The sequence below is a fragment of the Herpailurus yagouaroundi genome, unplaced genomic scaffold (assembly GCF_014898765.1).
Source record: "Herpailurus yagouaroundi ecotype Mexico unplaced genomic scaffold, PumYag 67050, whole genome shotgun sequence".
In the NCBI taxonomy this organism is placed as follows: domain Eukaryota; kingdom Metazoa; phylum Chordata; class Mammalia; order Carnivora; family Felidae; genus Herpailurus; species Herpailurus yagouaroundi.
Window position 1 is genome coordinate 215,074 of NW_024419905.1, and position 8,734 is coordinate 223,807.

The 8,734-nt window shown below is 40.7% G+C and overlaps 1 protein-coding gene across 6 annotated transcripts in view; it reads right to left on the reverse strand.

Annotated features, from left to right (window-relative positions):
• Positions 1–8,089, reverse strand: part of LOC121024737 (zinc finger X-chromosomal protein) — a 56,644-nt gene extending 48,555 nt beyond the window's left edge. For 3 of the 6 annotated variants that reach the window (XM_040466953.1, XM_040466948.1, XM_040466950.1), the window contains exons 1-2: positions 7,742–8,089; positions 5,258–5,403 (exon numbers count right to left, since the gene is read on the reverse strand). The gene's annotated coding sequence lies outside the window, so the exon portion shown is untranslated. The remainder of the gene's footprint in view (positions 1–5,257; positions 5,404–7,741) is intronic. The other 3 variants (XM_040466951.1, XM_040466949.1, XM_040466954.1) reach the window with 2 other exon arrangements.
• Between the last annotated feature and the right edge of the window lie 645 nt (positions 8,090–8,734).

Genomic DNA, 8,734 nt, shown 5'->3' on the forward strand with positions numbered 1-8,734 from the left:
AAAAAAAAAAAACAAGAGTGACTGAAGGAGGGAAATTTTTAGGACAAGAAAGTGATGTAAATACTAAATATCCAGTGTATTCAAGAAGAATGTAAAGTCTACTAACAAACTTTAATAAGTTAAAAGAGGAAAAAAATACATGTAACCCAAATATCCCCCAAAGTCAATGCCTATTGAGGACAAAACACTTTTGCACTGTAAATAGAAAGGAACTTAAAGAATATATACCCAAAAGAACACTACAATAAAGATAAAAGATAAAATATTTGAAGCACCTTTTTTTTTTTTTTTTTAATAGACTACATGCTGAGCCTGGCTTGGACTTGAACTTATGATTTTGAGATCCAAGACCTAAGCTCAGATAAAGAGATCCTTAAAAAACTTAGCCTGGGAGGTACTTTCTGTAAAGTATGCACACCATCAGACAAGCAGAAATCATTATTCACAGAAAATAGAACCATAAAAAAATGCAAAGGAAGCATTAACTTGCATTACTACTGTATTTCACTGATTGCACTTTTACAATGATTTTTTTTAATTTTTTTTAATGTTTATTTTTGAAGGAGAGAGAGAGAGAGAGAGAGAGACAGTGTGTGAGCAGGGGAGGGGAAGAGAGAGAGGGAGACACAGAATCGGAAGCAAGCTCCAGGCTCCGAGCCGTCAGCACAGAGCCCGAAGCGGGGCTTGAACTCACAAACCGCAAGATCATGACCTGAGCCGAAGTCGGACGCTTAACTGACTGAGCCGCCCAGGCGCCCCTAAAATGTTTATTTACTTTGAGAGAGGCAGAGAGAGAGAGAGAGAGAGAGAGAGAGAGAGAGAGAGAGAGAGAGAGAGAGAGAGAGAGAGGAGACAGCATGAATGGATGAGAATCAGAGAGGGAGACACAGAATCCAAAGCAGGCTCCAGGCTCTGAGATGTCAGCACAGAGCCTGATGCAGGGCTCAAACTCATAAAGCGTGAAATCATGACCTGAGCTGAAGTCAGATACCCAACAAACTGAGCCACTTAAGCGCCCCTGTATTTCACTGATTCTAAAGATGCTCCCAAATTACTAGATGAGGCATTGTTTTAAATACCACTAAAGAAATACCACCACAGCCAAGTAAAATGACACGTTACTATTGTTTTGAGTATTTTTTATACATACTGAATTTTTTAAAACTTACTTATACATAATTTACACAGAAAACAAACAAACAAACATTGCTTTAGAGTAACATATCTTGGGTGCCACTCTAGCTCATTTTCCTACTAATTAGAAATGTTCAATGTCTACGTTTAACAATAGTGTCTTGACAACAGAGTATTGATGTTGAAGCATCTCTATTAGTATCTATAGAATCTTTCAAATTAGTACACTCTGCTTTGCTTCTTTTGATGTTGTCACTTTACTCTGATAAAAGTCATCGATTCATGTTTTTCCTAAGTAAGGAGCTTCAACTGAAATTTGGAAAATTTGCAATGAAGAACAATCCAAATATGACCAACTATCTATCTTGCGACTGAACTATTAGTCAATCATACCAACCTCTGATTGCTTTAAAACTTCTTTCAACTCTTCTCAGGGCAACTTATTCTAACTTGAATTAAGCTGTTTCACAGTAACAATTATATTGTTTGCTATATATGTAGTATCCTATAGTGGACTAACTCATTTGAAATGATACAAAATAAATACTGTTCATGAATACTGCAAGCAGTTATAAATCATGACCAATGCCTTCAAAAACAATGATTATAGGATCTCATCAACTGTAAAATACATTCTGATTTCAGAGGTGTTAAAATATAAGGGGGGAAATGCATCTAATTTATGAAATATGCTCACACACAGGATTATACAAGGCTGCATGTCAATACATGAAAGTCAACAGGATCTGTTATAAACTATTATTGGGAATTATAATTTAAAAAAAACTGCTATCTACTGTGGCAACAAAAACTACACAAAATATAGTTAACAGTTAACATAAGTTCTGCAAGAAACCAATGAAAAGCAATATAGTACAATACAGTATAGTATAATAGAAAATAGTATAGTGTACAGTAGAATAGAGTAGAACACAACAGAATAGAAGAATGGAACGGAGTGGAACAGAATGGAATGGAATGGAATAGGAGACAGACACTGGAACTAGATAGTAAAATTAAAATCCTAACTCCATAATTTAATCCCCTAGGTTTTAGACTTCCATATCAAAAACAATACAGACTAATACTTACCTCAGGGAATTAATACGGATATAAAAGGTTATTATTAAAACACAAAAAGTAGTGCTAAAGTATTTATGATGGCAATAGCAAAGATGATAATGGTAACAGAAATATGTGGTCATAGGCCATAAAGAGGGCTATGGAAGTAGAGCACAGACTCTACAGAACAAACTGATGCCAGAGACGGGGTGGAGAGTGTCTCAAATCCAACAATCCTACTAGAGACACCAATAGCAGCATCTGTCTGTCCAGGTGTCCTTGGCCCCTGGCAGGGTGCTAACTTGCGATCCTGCTGGACCTTTCTGCTTGTGATCCCGCTAGACCCTTCTGGTGGTTCTCTCAGAATAATACTGCCTCCATCCCCATTTCACGGATGAGAACATAGGCTGGGGGCAGCTCGGATCCCCAAGGCCTAGACTGAAACCTGGCACTTTGGACTCTGTAGGCAGTGAGTGGTCTTAAAGCTTGGGCACACAGTATGGAGACTAGTTTTTCACCTAAGATTATGTCCCAAAGAAGCAGCTTTAACAGGGAGACCTCTCCAGGAACAAAGGAACTAATGGCTCTTGATTTGAGGTTGTTAAGTTTGTTGGGTGTAGAAAGTACTGAAAAATAAAATCTTCAAATAAAAAAAAAAAAAAGAGAGAGAAAGAAAGGACACCAAATAAAATCACAGATGAGAGAGGAGAAATAGCAACCAATACTAAGAAATACAAACTATTTTAAGAGAATATTATGAAAAACTATACACCAACCTATTGGACAACACAGAAGAAACAGAAATACCAAGAAACATGTAAGCTACCAAACTGAAACAGGAAGAAATAGAAAATTTGAACAGACTAACGACTAACAATGAAATTAAATCAGTAGTCAAAAAATTCCCAACAAAGAAAAAACCAAGGCCAGATGCAATTCTACCAAACAAAGATGAGTTAATACTTCTTCCTCTCAAACTATTTATTCAAAAAATAAAAGAGGAAGGAAAACTTTAAGATTCATTCAAATGGTTTTGGGGCAACTGGACAGCAACATTCAAAAGAAGGAAACGGGACAACTTTCTCAGAGCAAACATAAAAGCAGAATTAAAATGGACTAAAGACCTAACTGTGACACCTGACACCATAAGAATACTAGAAGACATCACAAGAAATAATTTCTCTGACATTAGGTCTAGCAACATTTTTCCAGATATGTCTCCTGAGGCAAGAGAAATAAAAGCAAACTAAACTACTGGGACTACATTAAAAGTAAAATCTTCTGCACAGCAAAGGAAACAATAAAACCAAAAGGCAACCTATGGCATGGGAGAAAATTTTGCAAATGACATATCCAAAAAAGGCTTTGTATCCACAATATATAAGGAACTTATAAAACTCATCTGACTTCGGCTCCATTCATGATCTCACAGTTAGTGAGTCTGAGCCCTGTATCAGGCTCTGTGCTAACAGCTCAAAGCCTGGAACTGCTTCAGACTCTGTGAGTCCCTCTATCTTCTCCTCCCCCTCACATGTGTTGTGCTCTCTCTTCTCTCTCTCAAAAATAAATACACGTTAAAGCCTTATACCAAAACCACAGTATCTGTTTCATGAATTAATTACAAATGGAAAGCTACTCAACTCCATTAAAATCTCAGTATTCAATCATTCAGTAATGTTTTTTGGAAATAATGTCTATGTCCAGATCATTGTGCAAAAGAAGATAAGAAACTATCTCTATAATTAGGATCTTCAAAATTTAGCAAGACAAAAATACCAGTATTAGGATATAACAGATTTAACGCTAAACTAAAGATGTCTACAATGCTCCATGTGACACGAAACAAAGAATGAGCCTGGGAAACTAATGGAGTGACAAAGAGAAAGAAATAAGGCACAGGAGTTGTTTAGGAACTCCATGGAATAACAGATTTTCAATAAACATTCTAGGGCACTTACTATGAATTAATTAAACTTTACTTCAGTCAACTTGAGTATGGAGTATCAACAAGCCAGCTGGGTACTATTGTTTGGTAAGCAACTGGAAATACTAGATAACAAACTTAGATAAAAAGGTGGGTATAATAGATGACAGAGAAGCCAAGGAAGAAGACAGAAAAGGATAGCAAATGACCTCATGGAGAGTCCCCACATAAGTTTTAAAAAGAACCAGAGGAGTGTCTCCCTGGCTCAGCTGGTAGAGCATGTGACTCTTCATCTTGGGGTGGTACACATTTGAGCCCCACGTTGGGTAAAAAGATTGCTTAAAAGTAAAATCTTTAAAAGAAAAAGAAAAAAAAAGAATCACAGCAGAGAACGAAAGCAGTTTCTGTAAAACAAAACACTTTTTTGTGATGCCCCAATTAACATGTAATGGAGGAGTTTCACAGTTTGGTAAACACTGAATTTATAATTAAGTGGGATAAAGTGAAAATAAAAGGACTGGTATAAAGAAATACGGGATAAATGTGTTATCAGGTAAATGTTTACAGGATTAGCATAGTTATACTTAGGAGTGAGAGAAAGAAATCATGAACATTACAGAAGAAGACTGGCAGAATAGCTGGGCATGGAGAAGAGCATTCTTGCCAAAGCAAAAGAAAAAAGATAGTCTGGGTAGAAATAGGGGAACAGCATGAGTTGAAGAGATCACATGTTTACAGCAAATGGTCACCCACCTTTCTCAGTTAAGTTAAAAATAATAATAAACTATGAGGTGGAGGGATTTTAAAGACTGGGGTTGAGAAGTTTACAAGAATTAAAAAAAAAAGTTTGTAACTGTCTATGTGCACAAACACAAGATTAATTTAGTGAGAATACAAAAGTTAAGAGTCATAAAATAAGCACAAACAAAAAGCATTGTATGTTTTTTAAAAAAAGGAAAGATGCATCCATATGAAAAACATATATAAACAAAAAAATAATAGCTGATTTATCCACAATCGTTGGCTAATTAATAATCTACCTCTCTGCTTTCCAGATCATCATGGTCTACCTCTTCTAGCAAAAAACATTTATATTTAAACATTTCTTATAGAAAGTCTTTAAAATTATACACTTACCTGCCTCAATTATACATTCGACTCTAAATTAATCTTAATCTTGAAAATCCACTGTTGCTGTACTGGAACGTCTGCTGCTGCTGTACTGTGCATAAAGTGCAGCATACAATTCTATCTTCTTTAGAGCTCTTCTATGTCTTTCCCAGCTGTCAAGATATAAAGCAACTACTTCTACAGTTTATATTTTTCCTTACGACCTCCACAACTAGACTGCATTAGCAACCTGCTTCTAGTCTGTCTCTATAATCCAATTTGTTAATTTGTGTTTCCTAAACACAGATTTTCATTATAAACAGAAGAATCCCTCTTACCAGAGATTGACCTGTTGCAATATACGGAAATGGAAAATTTGTGTTTTCTATTGTAAAATTCTAGGACATAAGCACTCCATGTACTTCTTAAAATTTCCTAATCTAGAACATTCACAAATAAATCATATTTACAATGAGTTTTAAAGTGTAGGCTAGTAAAAAGTAGAAAAGATTATTTTGTGGAGGGAATTACTTTCACTCAGGGGGAGGGGAGGAGAGAAGGTTTGCATAATGGCACTTTAATTATTTAGGCATTACTCTTCTAGCCTACTTTTCAAAGTGACTTCCTAAATTACTGCTGTAATTTTCAACCATGGTAAAGCAATTTTCTTCGCTATAGAAAATGTAATATTTCTGAGCTAGAGGTTATTGGAATAAGAATTTAGGATAGAAAAGAACAGCTGTCCAGGAGAGATGAATCATGTGAAAAGCAGCAACACTCAGGTAATTTTCTAGTACTGAAGCGACTGATTTACTTAGTAATTGTTGTCCCTATTTCTCAACTTTCAACCTTTTCCAAAAACTGGATCCAGAACAGCTAAATGAATATGAAGTAGGACTGGGGTGTTTGATCACTCTGCTACAGTCACAATCTACCTTTTTTCATTTCCACTACTCTCCTACCTATCCGACCCATCTAGCAAACTATAAATATTTTAAATCATCCTTACAAAGCCTTTTGCACCGTCCCTCCTCCACCTAAAAATAAAAAGTCCACCATTTTTTCAATGAATAACTTTCCCCAACATGCCACCTATTTCAGGAACCTTTTCCTGATGCTGGAAATAGAGACTTCGGCTTCCCACAGTAACATAAAAGTGAACTTCTGGCAGCCATCATGTGCATTTTAAAAATCCTTACAGTCTTTCTTACACCGTGCATCGTATGCACTAAGGTCTGAATTTACAATACAAGTTTAACAGTAAGCAATCTAAAAGTACACTAGAGTACCTTGAACATTTTCCACAACGACAAAATCTAAACAGCACCAGGTAAGTGAACAGTAGTTAATCCATCACACTCTGTTGTGCCTCGACAGAAAAGCATGTACTAGTCAATAAATGATATAAAGTAATTAATCATTTAAACGTGACTCTGAAAGTTTTTCCAAATAAGAGAGAAAAATAACCTTCAAACTTTTACTCTTCCGATTTCAAGCTTGCAAAATGCACTTTCTCCCCTACTTAGCAAAAAGGTTGGGTGAGAACTTTATCCCCATCAATTTCAATTTTAATGACTGAGTCGCGGAGACAACGGATCGAGAACAACCTGATCGGGGGCACCCTAAGAGCCACGTTTGACTCTACTAAAGTGTAAAAAATGTCTTTGTGAGCTCAGTTGCTGGGACTGACAACCAACCTCAGGTGGTTACCAGCACTGGCAAATGGAACAGGACCGAAAGGCACACAGCAGCTCAGCGGACGAAGCAGCCACTCACTGCTTGATGACTGCCACGGAAGGTGGCGCTGCAGCGTAACGCCTGCAGCACGAGGGCGCATCATGGCGGCAAGGGCAATGGCAGTCTTGAGAAGCTAGCAACCCCCTCCTCGCGTGCACACGGTACCGTGATGGGCCCGTGCAAAGCTCGTCACTGGGGTCGCCGCTGCAGCTCTCCAACACCCCCTCAAGGACTGTAGCGGAATTTTCTACTTAAACGCCGCTTTCAAGATGGCGGTCCTCCTCTCGACAACCCCTCAACCGTCCCAGGCAGCAAGCGTAAATCCGCCACCATCTTGCCCCCGTCCCTCCCCCTCGCCGCCAATATTTACATACAGAAAATCCACCCGGCCGCCCTGCGGCCTTCACCTCACTCCTACAGATTTCGGTCCTAGCTAGGCCTCGGCCTCGCGAGGTGCCCCGAACAGGCCGCGGGGCCAACCCGAGACCTCGACGCCGCCTCCGCCCCAGCCGGCGATCCTCCCCTACCACCCCCTACCCCTTATCCCTTGGCCCCCTAATAACCGAGCATACCTCGGCACAGCTCTGGGCGGCTAGGCTCCTCCCCGGGCCTAAGTGCGGCCTCCTCCCCGGGCCTAAGTGCGGCCTCCTCACGGCCTGCTCTGCGCTTTGCGCCGCACGGCCCGGCCTAGTGCGGAAGGGCGTTTCCCAGGCCGCCGATCAGGCTACCCCACTCCCGCTGGGCCCCACGGTCACAGCAGAGTCCCGGACTCACCGGACTGGCATTCGGGTGGCCGGCGACGGTAGCGGGTGCTGCAGGCCGGCCTTTCTCTGGAGCACTGGGCCGGGCTCCGGCTGGTGGGGCGGGCGGAGGGAGGGAGGAGGGGCCGAGCTCGGAGTTGACAAAAAGCGGCCCAGCTCTCCGGCACGGGCCCGCCGTCAGCACGTCACGTCACCGCCCGGGAAAGAGCCCCAGGAAAATGCGGAAGGCTTGATAGGCCCCCTTCCGAAATGTGGATAGTACGGAACCCTGTGTTGGCGCCGTTCAGGCCCCGCGACCGGGGAGCGCAGTGGCCTCCCGGCAGCGGGGTCGCTGGCGGCCGGACTCTGTCACAACGTTCTTTCCTCCTCCGCGCTCCCTCCCGCCTCTGCCGCTCACGCTCCGCTGCCGCTGCCTTGACCCTAAAGCCCGCTCGGAGCCGTGGTCCTTCTACCCGGCCGCGAAGCAGGCGGCCCGCAGACCAGCCTGACAGTCCGCTACTGTGTCTCATGGGCCGCCGTCATCCCCACGGTTCTCCCCGGAGACAATCCTCCTTTCCACCTCGAGATGCCTTCTCAACTTTGCAAGTTTCTAAACTCCCGCGCCCGTGAATATGTTTTCCTCTTCCTAGTGGGTACCTAAACATTAGCAGTCCCTAGTGTTATCTTCTCTTGAAAAAAATTTTTTTGAAATGCAATAAAAATTGGCTTGCCAGTCTGAGTATATGGGCAAGAGAGAAGTTATCCTACAGCAATTACCAAACCAATAAATTAAAAAACAATCAGGCAACCTGCTTTCAAAGTATGTGCGAAAAGCATTTAACTCTGAAAATAATTCCACGTATTTCAATAAACATGAATTGTTACTATATAGTCTTTCATATGAACCTTCTCTTGAGTATTTGGTAGCCTCTGAAATGTAAATCATGTAGGATAGATTCATAAATAATGAACTTTACTATTTCCATGTTTTAAATATATACACAGAGCAGCACAATTATATGTGGAT